The sequence below is a fragment of the Rhagoletis zephyria genome, unplaced genomic scaffold (assembly GCF_001687245.7).
Source record: "Rhagoletis zephyria isolate East Lansing unplaced genomic scaffold, Rhagoletis_zephyria_1.1 Rzeph_scaffold_00947, whole genome shotgun sequence".
Taxonomy (NCBI): Eukaryota; Metazoa; Arthropoda; class Insecta; order Diptera; family Tephritidae; genus Rhagoletis; species Rhagoletis zephyria.
This window is the reverse complement of record NW_016158031.1, coordinates 88,767-114,494: the sequence shown is the minus strand read 5'-3', so window position 1 is coordinate 114,494 and position 25,728 is coordinate 88,767. Positions and strand designations below refer to the sequence as shown.

Here is a 25,728-nt window from a genome sequence, read left to right as displayed (position 1 = left end):
CTCTAAATAAATGCTTAAAAAATTACTAAAATTCGACTAAGACTAGAGATTTAAATTTAAAGACATCATACGTTAATGTGCATTCTAATTAACGATCTTTGTCTGTGTCATTCATTACATTTTCCCATTGTATGCCATCATGCGGTAGATCACTTTGAATAATCGGGAATAACCACGCCAATAGCATTCGTCTTCCCAATACAATCTCCAAATTTCGTCGTACTCCGAGACCATATCATTGTAATGTTTCTCACAATTCTTAGCTCCACGCATTATATATGGCGCATGATATGCGGTGAGACCATGGAGTAGGCGCTCGCAATAATATTTAGCTTGCAAATAAGTAAATACAAATTTTTCCAAGACATACCAAAGCATATCATGAATATGGGAAATACAATTTTGATCAAGGTCTGCCAATTAACATAAGTATCTGCATGTAGCCACCAGAAGTAGAGGCTATTGTAAACTGCATAATGGGCTCCAATTGCAAGGTATAAAGGGAAGAATACAAAGTATCAGTGGTTATTATGGCCAATGCGTGATTCTGTAAAGCCACAGTGGTGATCTCTTTTTGGAATGCAAGTATCACTAGGGATGAATCGATACCATAGAAGTATCGATACCTGTACTTGGAAGTAGCATCGAAAGAAAGTATCGATACCCACAAAGTATCGGGCTAAAAGTATCGATACCTACTTATATCGATATTTGTACCTATATAAGAATTGAATTATGTTTATGTTTGTTTGTATTAAAAAACGCTATCAATATGTGCCAAATTAACTTATATGACTATCATTATTGATTTTAGATTAATCTTTTAGATTCTTTTAAGAAAAACTTCCAAGTTTTAAAACAAGGATGGACCCTCAAAAAACAAGAAAAAGTATAAAGTCCAATAAATTATTTTTAAAAAGGATACAGAATTTTCTTTTTTTTTATATAAGTATTTTATTTGTTTGTATTTATTTCATACAAATTAATTAGATAATAAAAACTATCTGTATTATAACACTGTTCAACAGCATTTTTGCAGAGTAACAGTGCTATATTTCTGGAAGAAGTTATCATGTTTATCATTTTTAATGAGACGATAATAGGTCTTTCTTTGTACAAACAACCTTTTCTTCTACACCAAAGCTCTATGTGGCTGTTCTAGAATTTGTACTTTTGGCATTTTGTCTGATGGCCTTGAAATACAAAAAGAAAGACGCAAATCAACTTCTTTCGGAAATATACCATTCAATTCTGATAAAAATTAAGAGTATATACTAATTTTTAAAATTGTTTAAATAATACGTTAGGTACTATAAGCCGTGAATTGAAAAAGTCGGATTTTGTCGCGCTGCCCAAAAATAATAATTTTTCCAGATGCTTTCCAGTAAGTCGATTTCGTGATGATTGTGGCCCCAGCTTTTGAAAATAATCTCTCGCATGGTACGGAAGTCGCAACTATATGTAGATACATGCGCGCCTATTTGTATTTGTATGCGCGCCTGTTGATTTTAAATCCTTCCATTTCTCTAACGGATTGGATTTTAAAGAGCAGACGGGGTTTGATAAATAAAGCTACAACTCATCACCTTTTGTAGAGTGTTTTCGTTTTTGTCCAATCGCAAGCTTTTTATGTTGGTACCAAAAGTCGAAATCTTCTTTAACGTCTTCTTCGGAGCTGGTATTAGCGTCTACTTCAATACGACTTTTTAGTTTAAAAATTGCCCGACCGCAAGCGTTTGCATCTTGAAAATGAAGATTCTTGAAGCGATGATCGAGGATAGTTCCTAAAGCTGCGTAGGTGTTGTATTCAATGAGACCAAATCTTTTACTACACTCCGCCAGGAGTTTCGTGTGTAGTTGGGTGACACAATCAAGAGTTGTAGAAAATTTACTCACTTGAGATGTTAGGCAGTTAACCATAGGTATGATCTTGGAAAGTCTGACATAATTCTGTCCTGAAGATTCTTTGGTTACGAACTCGAAAGGCTTCAGTAGCTGAACTATTTGCTTCAGTATTTCTATTTAATTTTTTGCTATCATTTCAGGACTGTCTGTATCATCAAGTATGAGTTGAGTCGCTACGAAAGAAATAGAACGCGCACCCTTTTTCGTAGATTTGTCAAAATTGGCGTCACCTCTACGTTGGCGCCTTCTTGCGTATTTTCATTGGAAGCTAAACTGCCAAAATTTTTTAACTATTCACATAGAAAATAGATTAAAAAATAAAAGTCCGGGAATAAAATTGTCAATGGATTGGGGTTTCGATACAAGTACTTTTTTCCGATACCTACTCAGTACTCGGTTCAAAAGTATCGAGTACAAAATTAGTTGGTATCGGACGAAAAGAATCGAGTATGTACTTGTATTTACTAGTATCGTTTCATCCCTAAGTATCACAAATACTGCAATGTCAAGAACATCATAAAAAAGCAGCCCATATCACGCAAGGAACGTGGCAGCAATCTGCGCCGCAAAAGCATAGCAAACCGCAAGCAAACCGCTTCCTTAACAGATCTTTATAAAATTTCTCGTCGTATCTATTTCTCTTTTCGTTAAATTTCGTTCACTTTTATTCAATAATTTTGTTTCAATGCTTTTGTTTGTTTATTTAGATGTGATCAGCTGCTTTCTACCAAGGATAAATTCGCCTTGGACTACGGCAAATGTATAAATTCGCCTTGTTTTTGACATTAAGTAGTACTGTGGATCACGATCCATCAATACAAAATACACGCACTTTTTGTTTTTGTTTTATCAACACCACCTTATATAAATTCGCCTTGAGACACGCATTTGGTTGGAGACTGCGTTGGTTATGGTGGTCATAAATTCAGCCAACACATTCAATGGTCCATGACCCGGAGCTGCTCCAATATGATGAGTAGATTTTAGTGAGCCGCACAAGCCACTGCCTCTGTTTACAAACTGGATATCTTTTTAAAATGATAAGAAAAGTGTTTCTTTCCAAACAAAATTACCTGTGCCACTCTGCCTTAGTACGGCTGTTGCTCTCTTTCATACCACAGTAATTTTGTATGCAACTCTGAATCAGCAAAATTCATGCTACTCATTATCTGCACTGATCAGATTTTAGCCCCGAAGTGCCGAGTGCTCAAAAAGGTTTATGGGCCCTGTGACACGGTCAGTAATTATCACGATATTTGGATCGCGATCCATATTGATGGATTGATGGATCGCGCACGAATGCTACATGCTCAATATTTATCGCGTCAGTATTTGCATAATTTTTGTGCTGAACGCTTATTATTTATTTTGTATGAATAATTTGCAGATAATGCATTCCACAATTATTTTAAAATTTCCCATGTTAATTAAATTTTTTTCTACTTGTTTTGAAAGGTTTTAAGCACCGATAGCGAATACGTTTCGTACTGACGAAATGTATGGATCGCGTTTTGAAAGTGCTACATGCTCAATATTTATTGACGGTATTGCGATCCGCGATCCAGATTTCAAAATTTTTAAAAATTTTGCGTTGTGGATTACGATCCATCAATACTGCATGCTACACCATCAATAAATTTCGCGATACTTGGATCACGTCAATAAATACTGACCGTGTGACAGGGCCCTATTAAAGTATATACTGGGCGGACAACACTAATAGAAACAATTGCATTGATCAGGCAACACAGCGCTCAGCAAAGATAACTAACCACATATCGAAGAAAATTATCGCTGGGCAGTCTACTCGTTAATTTATCACAGTGTGGGGCGCCTGTCACATGTTCAATATTTATTGTGATATTTGGTTCGTCATCCATGTTGATGGATTTCAAAATAGTGATGGATTGCGCGGGAATGCTATATGTTCAATATTTATCGCGTCAGTATTTACATGTTTTTGTGTTGAGAGGTTTAAAGTCCAATAGATAAAGGAAATCTTGTCTAAATTTAATGCTATTTTAAAGAAAATCATCTATACTTTTTATTATATGTATGGTGATCCCACATCTAATTTGCTCGAAATGCAACGCGAAATGCCGGGCCGTGCTTTCAATACTTGACAGATCTTCGATCCATATATAAAGGAAATGAAAAAAGGAGGTTCTAACAGCTGTTTGTACGGTGTATTTGGACTCTTTAGCACTTCGGTATATGCACTTAAGTCGATTTTTTAAGGCTATGATGCCGTTCAAAAGACAAGAGCTTAAAGTGCGTTTTTATGAAAAGTATGAAGTAAGTTTATGAAACGCGTGCGTTGCAAAAATATTCGTGCTGTTTTTGTTTCACAAATTTTGTTATATTCTACTTCCCACTGAACCTGAAGGGAGAACTCCCAAATTGAGGCATAAAGATTTGTCATGATCGCGGAACAATAAACGAGATTTATCAGTTTTGGTGTCCATTATTGTTCGATTAGAAGCAAGAAGCGATGTCTCCCAAAAGCTAACAAAAAATAATGCTGAGACATGGTTTGAAATAATACAAGAGATTTTTCGGTTTTGTTCTCCTTTATTACTCAGTTCGGAGCAATCAAAGAGATCTTTCAAAATTAATATCAAAAGACTACTCCTTTTGACATTTTTTCGAAACAATAAGAGAGATCGAAGATTTGCCGTCGGCCGCTGTGGTGTAGTGGTAAGCAGTGCGGGCTTTCACTCATCAGCACCAGTGTTGCCACAACAGTTTTTATTTTTTACCAAAATCACCAGAAAAAGTTACCAAATTCAATAAAAAATTACCAAACTTATTTTATGTCCAGAACTGTACATAGACATGTATGTATGTACATATATCCGAAGACACCAAGCTTTTCATGCAACCAGCACTCCATTNTTTTTTTCTACTTGTTTTGAAAGGTTTTAAGCACCGATAGCGAATACGTTTCGTACTGACGAAATGTATGGATCGCGTTTTGAAAGTGCTACATGCTCAATATTTATTGACGGTATTGCGATCCGCGATCCAGATTTCAAAATTTTTAAAAATTTTGCGTTGTGGATTACGATCCATCAATACTGCATGCTACACCATCAATAAATTTCGCGATACTTGGATCACGTCAATAAATACTGACCGTGTGACAGGGCCCTATTAATGTATATACTGGGCGGACAACACTAATAGAAACAATTGCATTGATCAGGCAACACAGCGCTCAGCAAAGATAACTAACCACATATCGAAGAAAATTATCGCTGGGCAGTCTACTCGTTAATTTATCACAGTGTGGGGCGCCTGTCACATGTTCAATATTTATTGTGATATTTGGTTCGTCATCCATGTTGATGGATTTCAAAATAGTGATGGATTGCGCGGGAATGCTATATGTTCAATATTTATCGCGTCAGTATTTACATGTTTTTGTGTTGAGAGGTTTAAAGTCCAATAGATAAAGGAAATCTTGTCTAAATTTAATGCTATTTTAAAGAAAATCATCTATACTTTTTATTATATGTATGGTGATCCCACATCTAATTTGCTCGAAATGCAACGCGAAATGCCGGGCCGTGCTTTCAATACTTGACAGATCTTCGATCCATATATAAAGGAAATGAAAAAAGGAGGTTCTAACAGCTGTTTGTACGGTGTATTTGGACTCTTTAGCACTTCGGTATATGCACTTAAGTCGATTTTTTAAGGCTATGATGCCGTTCAAAAGACAAGAGCTTAAAGTGCGTTTTTATGAAAAGTATGAAGTAAGTTTATGAAACGCGTGCGTTGCAAAAATATTCGTGCTGTTTTTGTTTCACAAATTTTGTTATATTCTACTTCCCACTGAACCTGAAGGGAGAACTCCCAAATTGAGGCATAAAGATTTGTCATGATCGCGGAACAATAAACGAGATTTATCAGTTTTGGTGTCCATTATTGTTCGATTAGAAGCAAGAAGCGATGTCTCCCAAAAGCTAACAAAAAATAATGCTGAGACATGGTTTGAAATAATACAAGAGATTTTTCGGTTTTGTTCTCCTTTATTACTCAGTTCGGAGCAATCAAAGAGATCTTTCAAAATTAATATCAAAAGACTACTCCTTTTGACATTTTTTCGAAACAATAAGAGAGATCGAAGATTTGCCGTCGGCCGCTGTGGTGTAGTGGTAAGCAGTGCGGGCTTTCACTCATCAGCACCAGTGTTGCCACAACAGTTTTTATTTTTTACCAAAATCACCAGAAAAAGTTACCAAATTCAATAAAAAATTACCAAACTTATTTTATGTCCAGAACTGTACATAGACATGTATGTATGTACATATATCCGAAGACACCAAGCTTTTCATGCAACCAGCACTCCATTCAGCTATAATTTTTATATCTGCGTGAAAGCTTAAAGTCACAACAACAGAAACGCTTGGTGAGCAATGCAAAGCTTAGCGTAGCGAAACGAATTTGTCGATGGCGCATTGTTTCAGGAAAATGGTACTGTCTTATGGCTCATAATGCTATATCTTGCATTTGGATATACATCTCCATCCATACAAAGCTCAGACCACGAAGCAACTGAATGCATCTGATCATTCACAGTGTCATTGATACGGTTCATTGCAACAGAGGATTATTAGGCGCATAATTTCCCATAGAGGGGATATCATTCGGCCACTGAGATCACCCGACTTGGTATCATGAGGCCGTATTATGCGAATAAACCTACAAACTTGGTGCACTTTAAAATCAACTTTTGTCCAGTTATGACCCACATACATACAAATATCTCAAAAATTCAACGCTTGAAGGCAGTCCTGAACGCTTTCGACTCACACATAGACAAATTTAAGTCCCCTACTGAATGATGTAGCTTTTTGAACATACATATTTACATAGAATTCTACTCATCTGATTTCCGGGTTACGCCAGAATATTGCTGGCTATTGCAAAGCTGGCGAACTGACAAGGAAAGGTAGGACAATCTCCTAATAATAATAATAACAGATTGGCGCTTACATATATGTTAGTGTTTGGCCGAGCTTCTCCTCCGATTTGTGGCGTGCGCTTTGATGTTGTCATTCAAAGCGGAGGGACCTACAATTTCACGCCGACTCCGAACGGCGATTGTATTTTTATGAGAAGCTGTTTTTCATGGCAGAAATGCACTCGGGGGTTTGGCATTGCCTGCCGAGGGACGACCGCTGTCGAGAAAAAACCTTTTTTCTATATTTTTTTGCGATGTTGCTTTGAGCAGGGCTTGAACCCAGGTGCTGCGGAGTGGAAGCGCGCACTGCTTACCACTACACCGCCGCGGCCGACTACCAGCGGCCGGACCATCTACTACCTTCTAATAGTATTATTGATGCGAAAATTTGGCCTATAAATGTAAGAGTGAAACCATTTAATTTTTTTCGCAAACGGGGAGGTCGCAAACGAAGAGGTCGAACCCAACAACAAAATGTGTAGAAGCCAGTACAACAACAAGATGTGCAGAAGCCGGCGCGGCTAATAATAATATATATGACCTTAAGGTATATTTCCAGAATGTCTCTGGCATTCGAACTAAAGGGGAGGCAGTACGGCTTTTTAGTTCTCGTTTGGATTTTGATGTCATTGTGTTTGTTGAAACCAGGCTTACAATTAATTTCTTTGATAGTGAGTATTTTGACTCCAATTTGTATAACGTTTAACGCAAAGATAGAGACTCCCTGAAAACCGGCTGCGATAGAGGTGGGGGCGTTNTTGTCCAGTTATGACCCACATACATACAAATATCTCAAAAATTCAACGCTTGAAGGCAGTCCTGAACGCTTTCGACTCACACATAGACAAATTTAAGTCCCCTACTGAATGATGTAGCTTTTTGAACATACATATTTACATAGAATTCTACTCATCTGATTTCCGGGTTACGCCAGAATATTGCTGGCTATTGCAAAGCTGGCGAACTGACAAGGAAAGGTAGGACAATCTCCTAATAATAATAATAACAGATTGGCGCTTACATATATGTTAGTGTTTGGCCGAGCTTCTCCTCCGATTTGTGGCGTGCGCTTTGATGTTGTCATTCAAAGCGGAGGGACCTACAATTTCACGCCGACTCCGAACGGCGATTGTATTTTTATGAGAAGCTGTTTTTCATGGCAGAAATGCACTCGGGGGTTTGGCATTGCCTGCCGAGGGACGACCGCTGTCGAGAAAAAACCTTTTTTCTATATTTTTTTGCGATGTTGCTTTGAGCAGGGCTTGAACCCAGGTGCTGCGGAGTGGAAGCGCGCACTGCTTACCACTACACCGCCGCGGCCGACTACCAGCGGCCGGACCATCTACTACCTTCTAATAGTATTATTGATGCGAAAATTTGGCCTATAAATGTAAGAGTGAAACCATTTAATTTTTTTCGCAAACGGGGAGGTCGCAAACGAAGAGGTCGAACCCAACAACAAAATGTGTAGAAGCCAGTACAACAACAAGATGTGCAGAAGCCGGCGCGGCTAATAATAATATATATGACCTTAAGGTATATTTCCAGAATGTCTCTGGCATTCGAACTAAAGGGGAGGCAGTACGGCTTTTTAGTTCTCGTTTGGATTTTGATGTCATTGTGTTTGTTGAAACCAGGCTTACAATTAATTTCTTTGATAGTGAGTATTTTGACTCCAATTTGTATAACGTTTAACGCAAAGATAGAGACTCCCTGAAAACCGGCTGCGATAGAGGTGGGGGCGTTCTCATTGCTGTTCAAAGAAAATTTAATTCTCACTTGGTTGCGCTTGATAATTATGATTCGCTTATGGACCAGCTATGTGTTAGCATTAAGGGAGCTTCTTCGCCAAGCTCGCTGTTTGTTATTGCTTCATACATTCCACCCAATAGCGCGGATTACATTTATAGTGCACACACTGATAATGTGACCTCTTTAATTCTAAGTAAGGTAGCTGATAATCATGTTTGTGTATTAGGTGACTTTAACTTATCTAATGTAGGCTGGTCTCCTATATCAAACTCTGGCCTTATGCCCATAAATATTAGTAAGTCGCATGAGTCTTATCTTGTAGACAATATTTTGAGCGTTAACTTAGTGCAAATTAATAAATATGTAAACAGGCTTGGCAGAATTCTTGATCTTGTTTTCGTCAGTGACAATATAAACACCTCAATTGAAGAATGTCATTTTCCTTTATCGCCATCTAACTTGCACCACGTTCCTCTGACTATTAATTTTGAGTTTTATAAGTTTGCATCAAATGCCTCTGTTGAAGATGTACGTTTCAATTTTAAAGCCGGTAATTTTTCTGAATTAAACTTATGTTTATCTGAGCTTAATTGGGAGGATTTATTTTCTACCTCTGATGTCTCAGCTAGTTTTTGTATCTTTAAAGACATATTATCTGAAGTGTGTCTAAAATGGGTTCCCATTGTCAGGAAAAAAACATATAAACTTCCATGGTACAATCGTCGCCTGAAGAAGTTGAAGAATCTGAGGAACAAATTCTTTAAAAGGTACAAGGCTACTGGTAACTTTATATTTTATGCATCATACCAGAAATACATGAAGGAATTTAACTGTTTGGATAAATTTCTTTATAGAAATTATATACTTAATGTTGAGTCAGGTATAAATGCCAGCCCCAAATCATTCTGGAGTTTCATCAAATCAAAAAAATCTATCTCCAGTATTCCATCTGCTATATTCTTGGAGAACGAATCTGCTAGTAACTTAACTGATTCAGCAAATTTATTCGCGAAGTTTTTTAGCTCTAATTTTATATTGGATGATAGTAACTCCGAATTTGTGGCTGGTTCTGGAGACAATGTTTCTTCCGTAAATTTTGGATCTCTCAGACTTTCATCTGAGGATGTTTTAAACGGAATAATGGGTCTTAAGCCTTCAGAAAAAACTGATATTGATGGTATTTCGGTTTTTTTGCTCAAAAATGCGCCAGCGTTAATTTTACCACTTACAATTATTTTTAATATGTCTCTGGCTTCAGGCTATTTTGTGGAAGATTGGAAAATTACGTGCATTACTCCTACTTTCAAAAGTGGAAATAAGAATAATGTTTGTAACTATCGTCCGATTTCAAAGCTGTCCACCATCTCGAAGCTTTTTGAGGTTATTGTAAAAGAGAAAATATATTTTGCAACCAAAAGTCTAATAACACCATTTCAGCATGGCTTTATTCCAAATCGGTCTACAATTACTAATTTGACTGAATTTAGTGAATACTGCTTCGAGTCTTTCCAACTTGGTCTTCAAGTTGATTGCGTATACACTGACTTTTCCAAGGCTTTCGATAAAGTATCACACGTGGTGCTAATTAGTAAGCTTGAACACCTGGGATTTCACTCTGTTTTCTTAAAGTGGATAAAATCTTATCTATCTAATAGGCAATGTGTGGTCACTGTTGATAACACCAACTCACGACCTTTTATAGCGTGTTCAGGCGTTCCTCAAGGAAGCATTTTAGGCCCACTGCTCTTTGTGTTATTCATAAATGACATAAGCAGTTGCTTCTCTTTCGCTAAATACCTATTATATGCTGACGATCTAAAAATATATTCTAATATTCAAAATCGTGATGACATTAATAAGGTTCAGGCAGATATTGATAATCTCCAGGTCTGGTGCTTAAACTCTCACCTCTCCTTAAATATAAAAAAGTGCTTCAAAATAACGTACGCGAAGATACAAAATGTTTTGCCTTCCACCTATATGATTGATGACTCTGTTTTAGATTCTTTAGAAGAAACTAAGGATCTTGGTATCTTCTTTACCTCGAACTTTTCTTTTAATAGCCACATAAGCTTTATTATCGCTAAAGCGTACTCACTTTTGGGCTTTATTAGGCGTAATTGTGCGAAATTTTCGGATCCTTATACTCTTAAATTACTTTATACAGCCTTTGTTCGGTCAAACTTGGAATATGGTGCTATAATATGGAGACCATACCATATTTCCGCAGTAAATAGAATTGAAAGGGTCCAAAAAATATTTCTTAAGTTTGCGCTACGCTTATTAAACTTCTCTGAGCCGATGCCTACTTATAATTCGCGGTTACTTCTAATAAATTTGAAAACGCTGGAGACAAGGCGAGTAATTCTTTCATTATCTTTCTTTTTCAATATTATTAGTGGTGACATTGATTGTACATCTCTTCTCGCTCGGATTAATTTTAACATCCCGCGGAGGTCTCTGCGTATTGTTGTACCCTTCTATGAACAAATTCTTAGAACTGATTATGCTCGAAATGCTCCCATCGCTCGAGCTATCAATGAACTTGACAGGATCTCGAACTCTGTTTCGTTTGATTTCTCAATATCTAAGTATGAACTTATTAACATATTGAATACAGTTTTGTAATATATTGTTAAGTTTTTACGTTGTTTGTTACATAAAGCTCTTAGTCTGTAAGAAACCTGTATTTCATAGACTTGAATAAATACACTGCCGGAACAAAGTATTGGCACAGCAAATTTTTAACAATACATGCAACAATTTTTACTCTAATATTTTTCCGCCAATTTTGTATAAAAATATGGTTCATTCAATAACAATAAACATAAAAATATAATTCCTAAACTTTGTGCAAAACTCGCGAAAATGCAGCAAATTTTCAACTTGGTTGTTGAAGGTGTTTTGCTTTTATCCATATAAAGTATTTTCGAAAAAAATTTTTTGTATGGAAGAGACTGCGTGAAAAAATTGCCAAAAATCAACGGTAATTCCTAGCTACTTAAAACAGGGCTACAAATCTGCATACTCAGAAAAAATTCTAGAAAATGTGATTAAAAAGTTGAGTTTTCATGAACGTTTGCTGAATTTTCGCGAGTTTTGCACAAAGTTTAGGAATTATGAATAGAATGAATCATATTTTTATACGAAATTAGCGGAAAAATATTAGAATAAAAATTTTTGCATATATTGTGAAAAATTTTCTGTGCCAATACTTTGTTCCGGCAGTGTATATCAATAGCCACTTTCAAGAACTTTGTTAGAGATCACTCAGTTCTAGTACCCAAGGAACGCCGAAAAAGTTTCAGGATTACCTGGTATTTCTATAAAAGGAAACGCTTTTGGCACACTTCCTAATGTCTCATGGGCGTGGCTACGTAGGGGCAGGGGGGGAGGCTCGACATTTTCTTAACTTCTTCCCAGCGCATCTATTAAAATGTCATTTTCAAAAACTTCATGCTTTGCTATGCCATGTCATTCCATCTCAAATATACTGTTATAGCATGTCATTTCTTCTTAGCTCCGCTGTTGTGTTTCTGCAGCATATTTTTAATCCGGCCTTGTATTAAAATGTATATAGCAGGGGTGGGCAAGGCCGAGGCCGAAAAGAGCCACATCAAAGTTCTAAATGCTACAAAGAGCCACAAAAAAAGAACAAGAAAAACAAAAATTTTATTTTTAAATAACATTACTATTCGAAATGAAAAACATTAATTTTATTATTATTCCATTGTACGTAAGATAGATATAAAAGAAAATTCAAAATATCCCTTTCGCGAGATTTTCAAAATCTGGTTTTAGGTCAGTTAAAGCCGTTTGTAACAATTCTGTTAAATATTGGACAGTCAATAGGTACGTTCGTTTAAAATCTCCAGTAAAAAATGTCCAACTACGAAATTCCGGCGAAATATCATCATCCGGCGAAATATCATCTCTCACAAGAGAAAAATATCCAAAATAGTACGCGAACAGAAAATTTGCAAAAACTTGCAAGTTAGACGAACAGCTGATAGAAATTTTGTGTACATTAACAGGTCTCTTCTGCACGTTACCGAAGATTTTGTGACCGGAAAATTGTATTACCAAACAAGTAAGAAAGTCTAAGTTCGGGCGGAGCCGAACATTAAATACCCGGCGCAAGTATTAAATATATGTTTTCCACCATTCCGAAAGCTACCGCTACATGATATGCCGGGGTGTATACATTTTAAGTAAATTAGCGTCCTTAAATTTCGAAATATTGAAATTTCAAGCATATCTGAAATTTACTGTTATATGAAAAGCGGCCTCAATTTTAGTCCGATTTCAACAATTTTCAACGGTTTGCTTTTATGTGGCAAGCACAATAACCATACCGAGCTTGGTACAAATTGCTAGAACGGTTAGCGAGATACATATATGTGATCACAAGTGGGCGGTGCTACGCCCATTTTCCAAAATTTTGTCATAAACGTATTTCTTGGTAAAGAATTGTTGCAATCATCAATTTTGAATAAATTAGCTTCAATATTTACTGATTTATCGAAGATTTTGTATTTCTCGAAATTACCGTTATATGGGATGTGGGCGTGGTTATTGNGTTACCGAAGATTTTGTGACTTCTTGTCACCGCGATTCTAGGTACGTTGGTAATGCAGTGAAAATATTCAGCAACTAAGCTATGAACATTTGTGGGAATTCCTATATTGCATATTTCACGGGGCAATATTTTGTTACCAGCTTATGAGATGGTAACCAAATTTACCGGTTACAAGAGAGCACAGAATGCAAAAAAGGTTTAAAAATTGACAGATACTTTAATTACCGGTTATAAAATTTGTGTTACCAGCGCAGAATAGACCTGTAAAAAGTATAAAATTGAAAACGTAAAAAAACAAATCCTGAATTCGTATCCTGACACAGTTCACTGACTAAACGAATAATTACTTATTTCTTACAACTTTAATTAGTCGCATTTTACTATTTAAACTTCCAAACCATCAAATTCAATTAAGGGCTTTGCGTAAATTCCAGCCAGCTCTTCTTGATCAGCTGTTTTCTTATTGGCAAATTGCTGTGGGCTAAAATATGTATTTATATGTGTAATATGTATGTATGTAAAATATGTATGTATATGTGTAATATGTATGAAATATGTGTTTTAAAAAGTAAGCAAGGAGAAAGTAAAAAGAGCCGCACGTTGCAAATCAAAGAGCCGCATTTGGCTCAAAGAGCCACGTTTGCCCACCGTTGGTATATAGATTTTTAATTATATAATTGTTTTGTAAATTTTATTATAGTAGGAGCTTGCGAAATTCGGAAAATCTCTTCCCGTATATACAATGTTAATAATAATGCTGAATATGTTGCATGTGTTCCTTTTGTTGATATGATAAATTTGATGCATGATTTGATTTGAATTTATTCGGCAATGTCTTCATATATCACTTTCAAACATGTATAAGCGACATGATATAAACTGGCACTTGCATGATGTGTTACATGTCGCTATGTTTTGTAGTTCAGGCCTTTAGTATCTATATATAATTGCTCAGTCATACGACTTATTTAGGCTGATCTGTAGCAGCCACAGAATTTAGCTATATATCAAACCAAAGTGCAAGCTGCAGTTGCAGTTGACCATGTTTGTCAAAAAAGTAAAAANCTAGCGTAAAAGTATAATCTACGTCTGCGAGGCGTATACGGAATGGGTCCTTTTTTTATTTTAACACAAAATTTACTTTTTATTTCGTTGTTTTAAATAAATGTGGTTATAGTTTTTATTAAAAAAACGATTTTTTTTATCAGCCAAACTCACAACTTCAATATTCTTTAAAAAATAAGACAGGACTAAGTNGTTAGGTATTATTCATAATTATAAAATATATTTCACGAAAGCAAAAAATAAAAATAGCTGAAATCCCTTTCTTTTTTAAACACCTAGGATATCACTGGCCATTAAAGAGGACCCTGAATGACCGCAAACCTCAAAGCATTACTCATTTTACAACGCTTTTATCAACTTGCAATGTTGTGTTCCAGAAACTTTCAATGTTGTGTTCCAGAAACTTTCAATGTTGTGTGTCCGACACCATAAAGCAAAGCTTTGAAAAGCTCCTATANCTTACTCCCAAATAGATAAGGTTTCTAGGGTTAAGAAAGCTTTAGTTTGAAAGTGTGATATTAAATGCTTCTCACCATAAACGGCGCCAATTTTCAATGATTATTATGTTTCATATTAAGACTAATAACAGATATTGTGAAAGGTTGGACTATACCTTAGAGATGATGGTTTTCTCATGGCCCACTGCAAGAAGCTTAGAGTAGAGTAATGTCTTTTAAGAACTTAAAAATTATCCTGGGTTATCAGGTGTCTAGCAATACAAGATTAATTGTTGTCCTTCACGAAGTTCTTTAAATAAATTTTGAGCTAAGTACTCACCCGTATTTCGGGGGTTACTACTAGTTTTAATAAATTGTTAGTTTAATTTCCTATAAAATTTATCTTTAGGTTTATGAATTTTAAGGATACATCGAAAATTTGTTTTAGAGAATTAATGTGAAATAATTGCAGAAACGATTAACCGGTTTCCGGTTCCGAGACGTCTGCTTTTTAAATAATTTTTGTAAAACAAATCGGCAAGTACATATCGCCCCCGCATGCCAGAAACATGAATGTGTAAAGATTAAAATTTTGGGATTTTTTTATATGTCGGTTTTATGTTCGGGAAAAAGGGTTTTTCTTAACAGCGGTCGTCCCTCGGCAGGCAATAGCAAACCGCCGAGTGAATTTCTGCCATTAAAAACAGCTTCTCATAAAAATACAATCGCCGTTCGTAGTCGGCGTAAAACTGTAGGTCCCTCCGCTTCGTGTGACAACATCAAGGCGCAGGCTACAAGTCTGAGGAGAAGCTCGGCCAAACACTAACATATGTGTAAGCGCCAATCTATTATTATTATTATTATTATAACTCTATTGCGAGGAGAATACGATGTCCCCCAAAGTAATGAATTCAGGAGTGTTTTATTTACTTAATATGGGAGCAACATGCACTTCAGTATAAAGAAAATTTACGATTTTGGATACGGGTAATTTATCAAATAAAAACAAACAGAATAGTAGAAAAATTATCTTAAAGAATCATAATGAAATTACATATTAAAATGAACAGACGACGCGGATTTCAATAAATGTCTATTGTCACTCAAAGTCAGATTTTGACAAGATGACAGTTGTTTGTTTATTAATTTAATAGACGTATTTTAAATAACTCTACAGAGTTTATAGGATAGCGTTTACTTGCGACCGATTGTGGCAAAACTGACTTCTCAGAAAAACAAACAATGAATGAATGAATGAATACAAAGTAAAGTCAACAAGATAAATACTTGAAATAGCGATGGCAGTCATAATAGGGATGGCAGCTGTTAGTGATGGTATTAATTATGGGAATGACAGCTCGGCCTCTCCTGACAGAAACTCAGTGGGGTGAATTATATTCTGCATCGCTATCGCCGTCAGAGCAACAGTCGTCGTCAATTTCTGGGAATAGAGCACACTAAGGTTTCATCTTGTCTGATGTGACAATAGTGCTGTAACGTCGCTGTGTACGTTGACTTCCGTCGACATCCTCGATGACATACCGGTCGTAGCGTAAAACTTTCTTCACCATGTACGGGCCCTTGTATTTAGGCTGCAGCTTCTTCGACTCGCCTGTCCTTGTGGGTGGAGCTCAGCGTTGCCCGGTTGACGTTTTTGTATCCTGTTGACGTTCGGACGTTTTTTTTGTAAAAAATTACGTTTTTTAACTTCTCAGTAATTTTTCTCTGTTACTAAAGCTTGTAAGTGGAACTGATGTTGAATTATTTTCTTAATAAATCTTTACAAGCTTTGTTTTATGCAGCAGCTTCTTCAAAAGATATTTATTCTTTGCATACAGTCGACTTAAATATGATGCAAACCAAGCGTACGCGCATTTTTTGGATTCTTGGCTGTTTTTGTGAACACTTGAGGTTAAGAGGCTTATTGCAATTTAAAAGCCAAATCAGGAAGAGCTGATCTACTGCAACACGCACACTCGCAAAAGCAACCAAAAAAAACTGTAGCAGCATAAAAAGTCATAAAAAAGTAGGCGACTTTTTTAAGGCTTCATTGAAAATGTAATGAACGCAAAAAAGGCTGAAATATTGCTATGTTCCTTCTTAGCAGAACGTAATTTAGCATTTTCGACAACCGACCAAATGTTAGGGTTGCCAGATTTTTCATGCGTGAAATCAGTATATTAGACTTTTTCATGCTAAAAAAATCAGTACTTTTCAGTACATTTTTATTCAAAGCAAAATTATGAATGTAAGTAACAGAAAACGCCTGAGTTCTTGTTTTTAACAATATTTTAGTATATAAATAAAATATAGTTCATAAAAAATAAAAGTGTTATTCATTTTAACATGAGTGTACACATCATCATACACAGGAGCTAATAAATTATTTTATATTTGTGTCTTTTTGAATAGCAATAACACTGTACGACAAAATCAACTTTTTTTCTGGGTATTGGACCAAACCAACTTTTTTAAGAGATTGAGTCATAGGTATAAAAGTAATTTCTCCGTTCGAAGTTCGAAATTGGACCTTTGGTAAAAAATTATTTTTAATTACTGTATATGAACTACTATAAAAGTAAAAAATACCTTTTTTTATAAAAAAAAAAATATTTTAAACGAAAACGCCATACGGGTTCAATAGTACTTCATAAAATATAAAAATGTTAGTCATTTTAACATGAGTGTACACATTAGAGCTCTAGATACCCGGGTATCGAGCAATGCGAGTAGCTCGATACTCGCTCGAAACTCGTTCATTGCTCAACTGCTCAAATGTTTGTTCAAAATTTTCGAGTTTTTGAACAATTTCATAAACAAAAGAAAATTTGTAAATTGTATTTGTCAGCAGCTGCTTTCTATTTCATATTAAATAAATTCTATTATTAAATACCAATGTAACAATCTTTGCATTATATATCAATAATTTGAAAAATTTAAAAAGTTCCTACCAAAAATGTCAATATAATAAAAAAAAACATTGCTCAAATTACTCGAAAAAACTCGAATTTCTCGAGCTCATGCTCGAAAATTTTCGAGTAATGAGCAATGAACAAGTGTGCGAGTACTCGCTGGTCATATACCCGGGCTGTTTTAAAATGTGCGAACAAAATCGAGAGCTCTAGTACACATCATCGTACACAGGAGCCAACAAACTATTTTATATTTATGACTTTTTTGAATAGCAATAATGAGATCATTCCCATTTGCAGTATTTAAATAGTCAAAGAATTCTATACATTTCATTTTAAAATTTCTTTTAATTTGAAGTTCACTTTCAAAAATTTTAATTAGAAGCCGGGTTCTCTCTTAGCGCCAGGAAACAAACTTTATTCTTAAGATCCTCTCATGTTGTAAAAAAGTACCACTTTTTAAAGAGTTCATCTATATTTCCCCATGGCTTAAATAATTTTTCAACTACGCAAAAACTGTGAAAGACTAAGAATTCGCTAAGAGTAGTAAGTATCTAATTCTAGGGCTTGTATGCAAAACTCTTTACAGAGTCAGTAAATTGAGAAAAAGGAGTTGCGGATTATAGGCAAAAGCCACTCGAATATTGAAATTTATTGTTATTAAACTGAAAGTTATTTTCGAGATAATTAACAACACTTGAGAAAAATTTAATCCTTCTTTTTAAATAATTTAAGCTCCATCATATTATCGCAACTGGTACGTAATGACCCGGCGATATGCCCATAAAACGATTGATCCTTTTGTTGTATTAATTTCTTGGGCATATCAAACATTATCTAAAACATGTCAATTATAATTGAATTATTTTCTTCTTATTTTTTACAGTACAGTTTAAGGAAGTTCCAACGTTACGTAAAAACCTTAAGAAAATACTAAAGTATTTTGTTTGAATAGAAAATTCAGTACAAATCAGTACAAATTTTGAAAAATCGGGACATTAGCGTACTGATTGAAGAAATGAATAAAACCAGTACAAGAGTTGAAAAATCAGTACTGTATTGATAAAATCAGTACGTCTGGCACGTACCAAATGTCTACAAGAAAAAAAAAATATTCAAAATCAACGCGATTCTTTAGCAACTTATAACTTGCACATTATTACCCTGGAATTTAATGGGCTATTAAGCTGAATACTCAAAAAAATTCTTAAAACTCTGAATAAAAACGTGAAAATCTAGCTGAAACTTTGCAGATTTTTTTATAATTTTTGCACAGAGTTTGAAATGTGGATTTATATTTAGTTGGTTATATAATGAGCCAAGCTTTCATGGAAAAATAATAAACATTAATTAAACAAAAGAAAAACAGCCACAATCGATCAAAATATTGATGACTGAATCAGCTGATCACAAGTGTATGTACAAAATGATTTTTATATTAACGATCTCAAACCAGTTTACAATGAATTGTAAATGTGCTCTGTCGAAATGACATTTTAATATACCTTACATACATACTTAGGTACCATTGTATACAACAGAGGTTCCCAAACCTTTTTTCTCGTAGACCCCTTTCAAAAATTTACTGGTTTCGGTGGACCCCCTGCTGATACATTTCTAAATATTCCCAAAGCTCGTAGATTTAACAATGTAAATTTGAATTCCGGGTGAATTCAAAAACTAAACTCAGAGTGGCCAAAATATAAGTAAAATATTCTCGGAAGAGTTATATTTTTTAAGAGCACTGCGAGCGCTAGCGTTATTTACATTATCTTCTCCATAAACTCATCAAATGTTTGGCTCACTGATGACTTTGCACGTGGAGTATATGTAAAATAGTTTATTTGTGTTAATGGCATAATTTTTATTTTTATCGCTCCGAGTTTTAAAGTGAGGCGAAAAATAGTTATCACACTTTTAAAACACAAAACTTAAAACATCAAAACGGTTAAGCTTTTTGCGCCAAACTTTTAATTCAGAAACTGACAATAGAGAAAAGAACGAGTTTAAAAAAATCGATGACAAATAACCAAGCCAGCAAGAAGCACAAAAATTGTTCCACCGTGTCATCTTCCTCAAGGCAATATGGGTAAATGGACTTGTCATTTACGCCCAGCGTTGCCACAGACACATTTTTTTCCTACCAAAACCTACCATAACCAACCAAAACCTACCAAACATTTTTTTTTCAGTTTTAATATTTTTTTCAATGTCAAATTTATTAAAAACATAGCCAACATAACATTTAGTAAAACTAAAACACCGCTAGTACAATAAAAACAAATTAGCTGCGTATAACGATTCATTTTCTGTACATACATATATATCGTCATTAGATACGAATAAAGACGCGAGCTCAAAAGTAGACAGCGAAAAAAGACGCGTAAAAAAATTTCGGCGAAGAAGAACACTTAACATAGGCGAGGGTAAAGAAAGACGCGTTAACCTCTTTGATGGGGAAGAAAGATAAAGAAGACATATTTTCGCGGTCAACTATGTTTGCGAGTATACGAATTCCCCAAAGAGTTTTTGCGGAATGATGTTGAATCCATGTTTACGCGTCTTTTTTCGCAAATTTTTTTCACGCATCCTTTTTCAAAACACCCGAGCGTCTTTATTCGCGTCAAGTGACTATATTATTATTATTACATCGGAGATACCCGCGTTGCGACCTAAGAAGATATATTGTGCTAAATCCTAATTGTAAGCGCTCCAATATCAGGCTATTTAAAAAGCTCAGCACTTTGGATGATGCCATGTTCCAAATTTTAGATGGAGAAGACAAGCCTTCCCCAAGGTGCATCAATCTACTATTCATGCTTCGTGGACAGGCACATAGAATATACTCTGGGGTTTCCTTCACCGGCCCACAAAACTTACAGTCTGTCTCTACAGAAAGACCTTTTAATTCAATCGCTACGTTAACTTGCAGTGTGCTGTTCGGAGTTCCTCCTGAAAAGTTATGAATCTCTTTGATTGTCTTATTCGCTTCGACTTCCGCCAGTGTGCAGCAATTCCCAGCTAGCTTCTAAGTAGGTCTGCAGTGTATCCCTGTAGATGTACCGCAAAAAGGGTCGGAGCTATGCAAACGCATTTGGGCTCCACTCTTTGCAAGACAGTCAGCCCTTTCGTTGCCTTCAAACCCTTCATGCCCCTGAACCCTCCACAGCGGTACGCTATTGTGGGCTCCCAGGTGGTTCAAGAGTTCACAAGCCTTGATGCCGGTTTAAAAGACTCTAAGGCTTCTAACGCTGCCTGAATATCTGACATAATACTTATTCTGGCCTCATTTGCCTTCTACGATAAAATTCGCGAACACAGACTTCGATTGCGAAGACCTCCGCCCAGAATATGGTTGGGTACCAGCCCATTGGCAGACTTTCCTGGAATCTTGGTCAAAGTACGCCATAAAGTATATATGGATGTTCATATTGTATATTGGCAATAATAAGGATTCACGTTTGTACTGAGGAATCATGTTTGCAGCCGCCGTTATACGAACGCACCGGTGAAATATTCATGTAAAAAAAAATTGCTAAAATGTTTAGAGATACATATTTTCTATTTTTCTCCAATAACTATTACTCGTAGTCCCGAAACCTACCAAAATCCAATCAAGCCTACCAACCTACCAAATGGAAAAAAAAACCTACCAGTTTGGGTAGGAAAAGCCCATGTTTGGCAACACTGTTTACGCCTATCACAGTCAGGTGTTTGTGCAACGTGAAGTGAGCAGACAGCAGTCCAGCAAGTTGTCTGCAGTGTCGTCTGCTCAGTGAGAGCAAAAAATTAGATAGACCTTGTGAGATTGAAGGGAACATAAGTTTTGCCCACCTGCATCCCCTCGATGCCTCTCAGTAATTTCTGAGCGAAGTATTCACCCAGATTCTGATGGTGGCTTCGATTGCCGAAGGTGGGAGTACTAAAACTGGTTGTGGACCGAGGAATACATGGTCTGAGCCAACTCTGGCCAAATGATCAGATGTCTTATAACCAGGTGCTCCAGAGTGACCTGTCACCCAGAGTAAAACAACCTCGTTATGTTCACCATCATATTTTAGTCGAGACTTGCATTGCCGAACTAGTTTGGAAGTACTTAAATAGAGGAAGTACTTAAATTAAGTGCAGCTTGGTTGTCACTACAGTCACGTAAACTCCTTCCCTCCACATATGTTCCATCACGTAGTCCATGGCTTTGAGTATTGCAATTTCCTCAGCCTGAAAGACTGAAGCCTATTCCCCCACAGAAAAGTGAAGCTTATCTCCATTAACCTCGAAAAAGACACCAGATCATGACCCAGAGTCAGTTTTTGAGCCTTCAGTGAAGATTCGACAATGTGTGAGTCCGGTCTCAGCGATGGAATCAAACCAGCGTTTACTGGCGTACTATCCTGTAGCATTGAAAAGACACAAGTGCTTAAATCTCTGCCGCCAGCAATTTTCGTCGCGCCTCACTCAATGGTATACAATAATAGTTTAATAAGAACAATTCTTTGTGTATGCATTTGAAAAGGACGTTTTTGGGTAGAAAATGACGTTTTTTTAGACCAAGAGGGACGTTTTCTGATGCCGAATAACCTGGCAACACTGGTGGAGCTTCAAGCAGCACCAAAATCTCCTTATTTATAAGAAACAGGTTTGCGATGTTTAGCATTGAATCTAGTTTTCCTTTTCTGGCGAGCTTCTTCAATGTTTTTCACGGCCTCGCTGCGTTGACCATTCATATGCAACTCCTCGTTGTCGTGAAGTGCCGCAAAGAGCTTATTTCCACTCAAATCACGTAGAGGGAAATCGTAAACAAGATCTATTGGAGCGAACTTCGTTGTAGCGTTGATCTTTGTATTCATTGTCCCCTGAAGCATGCGGACATGGGTATCCCAATCTTTAGGATCATTCGTAGATGGTTTCAAGTACGCCAACAGGGCTTGGTTAACGCCTTCCGCTAAGCCATTTGAGCGAGGAGTGCACATTGCTACCTTCACATGTTGAATGTTAAGACACTCAGTAAATGTTTCGAACGCTGATGAAGTGAATGCTCACCCTCGATCGGTAACAATTCGTTGCGGTAGTCCAAAGTAAAGCGTTAACTGATTTATAGCATCGACGACTGGCTTTGTATTCGTTGACCTGGTGGCAACTATGATGCAGTATCTCGTGAAAGCATCACCAGAACTTATTCGTAACCACGACGGCTTTTCGGGAACGGCCCCAGGTGATCAAGGTGCAGTGTATGGAACGGTAAGGGCGGAGTGTCCATCCCATACAATTCACATTGCCTTCGTAATGATTGCCGGTGATAGCAACACTCTAAGCAAGATCCGATATAACCCTTCACAAAGTTTCTCAAACGTGAAAACCAGAGATGTTGCAGTACTCGCTTAATGGTTCCATCCAATCCGGGATGTCCTACATCGTCATGACAAAACCTGACAACTCGCCATCGCATCCCTTTGGCACGACCAAAAGTAACTGACCGTTTTCACCCTTCCAGAACAGTCGGTGATCCTTCAATGCATACTCAGCGTCGATTTTGTTCCGTTGATATGAATGATCTGAGCCTTGCAGCAGATCCACTATGTTTTTAAGTTTCTCATCTTGCCTCTGCATCGTAAAAACCCAATCGCATACTGATACCGACAACACCTTACATGCAACATCCTCTACTATCGGTGTTCCCTCGACTGGCGCACGACTCGTTGCGTCGATATGAGCCATTGACACCCCAGCTCGGTGCATAAACGCAAAATCATATTCTAAAAGCTTTAGAAACCACCGCGCCACTCTGGGCACCATAGGCTTGGCCATTTCAGCGGTTGTCATCGAGTGACAGGCAGTGACGATGGTGAACCTCTTACCCAACAGGAACATCCTAAACCGTTCGCACGCTTCAACCACCGCCAAAACCTCTATACGCATGATAGTTCCTTTCTTGCGGCGTACACGCTCGACTAAAATAGGCAACCGGTTTTAACCCGTTCCCATCCTCCTTCATCAGCTCAATGCGTACAAACGCACGGAAAAATCCGGCTAAACCTAAAAAACGTTTAACTTCCAGCTGAGTACTCGGCTTCGGATACCCCTTTATTGCTTCGGTTTTTCGACCCCCTGGCGATATGCCATCTGCACCTACCTCATGCCATAAGAAGGTAACCTGACTTCTCATAAACGTGCATTTCGAAATTCTCAAAGTTAACCCCTCGTCACGAATAATCTTCAAAAACTCTTCGAGATAGTACAAATTTTCTTCTACGGTATGCGTCGCTATTATTACCTTATCTACATAGCTCACAAGAAATTTACTTAACGAGGCGACTGATTGCGTCATCATACGCTGAAAAGTGCACGGAGCGTTACGCAACCCAAATGGCATTCTGTTAAATTCAAAATGTCCATTGTGAGTTACAAACGCTGTCAACGGTTTAGCCTCCTCACTTAACTCGATTTGATAATAACCCGACACAAGATCTAAAGTGGTGAAAAACCATTTCCCCGAAAGCGTAGCTAACACTCCATGCGCTGAAGGCAACAACCATGGTTACTTTTCTGTAAAAGCGTTGAGCTCGCGGAAGTCAACACATAACCTGTCTTCTCCATTCTGTTTGCGCACCAACACAATGGGTGATGCGTACAGTGAATCCAACTTTCGTATTATTGCCAATTGTAGAAGCTCATCAACTATCTCCTCCACAATGCGTCGCTTCGGGATAGGTATATTATACGGATTATTTGCAATTGGTATACAGGAAGTGACCTTTGTTTCCATTTTAAATCGCTTTGATTTACTCAGGAAGCTTTTCCCCAAAACAATATGTGTAAGAATTAATCAAATCAAGAAGACCCTCTTGGACGCTTAGCGGTAGATTATTTCCCATGTGCAGCGCTTCGTCACCAATCCTCATTATCTTAAACGAATTACCCTCAATAATAACCTTGCCTTTAGATACCAAATCGATTCCTACAGTTGCTTCGTATGCCATTGCTGCATCTTCCACGACTAACATTTCAACGAATCTGGTGACTTCATCAATCCTAATTAATTGTTATTAACTTTTCACTACAAACGGTTTCCCCACTCGCAAATCCAAACAACTTCTCCTCGCAAGCAACAAAACTTTCCCCAATTCGTAATGCAATTGATCGTTTGATCAACGACCTGCAACTGCCAGCATCAATAAGCGCATTACACTGTATTTCTTTCTCTCTCTTTGCACACACTTCGCGTAGAAACTTTGTTCACTAGTGTGTTAGCTTCCTCTACTTCCCCCTCAGACTCATTGCTAATTTGATTTGTTATTTCACGTTGCTTAAATTCAGTTATTTTACGTGGCTTACCTCAATTCCTCGAAATGTGCCCCCTTTCTTTGAAGCAAATAGGACCAGTTGCATTATGTTTTACATCATTCATGTTGCTATTTTGCACCACTGGTCTTTCAACTTTCTTTAAAAATTCATTTTGTTTACATTGACTCGCATTGTTCGTGTGTATATTAATCAACTTCTGCAACAAATCAGCACATTTCGAGAAATGCATTGCTCTCAACGTTTTGCGCAATCGCTCATCATTCAAACCATGTATTACATACCTAATTATCGCACAATCTTCAATGAACTCTCTTCGCCCCATCGCTAATATTTTATAGTAAAATTCGACAACACTCTCCCCTTTAAAGGACACTCAAACAGACGCGGTATTGGAAGTGCGGTACAAGGCGGTACACAGTATAGTTATGTACCGCCTTGTACCGCACTTCCAATACCACGTCTGTTTGAGTGTCCCTTTACCCATCTTAGTATTCATCAAATGAAAGCATCAGCAGAATTTCTAACGTAAGGGAAATCTGTTAAAAAATTACTTACAAATTCACTCCATTTTTTAAACACTGGCTGCGCATCTGCCCACTGTTTAGCAACACCTTTAAGTTGACTGAGGACAGCGAAAGTGAGCAGAGTATCCTCCCAATGATACAAATTTCTCAGCTGCTCAATTCTTTCTATAAACTGAATTGACGAGTATACATTGTCACATGAATTAAACTCTGGCAATACTGCTGCTATTTCACCCGGTGTGTATCTTGCTCTCACGTACATTGTCTCTTGCAACGACACTGG

At 36.9% G+C, this 25,728-nt stretch overlaps 1 pseudogene; it reads right to left on the bottom strand.

Moving 5' to 3' along the window:
• On the bottom strand, nucleotides 1–24,382 carry LOC108362134 (probable palmitoyltransferase ZDHHC16; annotated as a pseudogene).
• Between the last annotated feature and the right edge of the window lie 1,346 nt (nucleotides 24,383–25,728).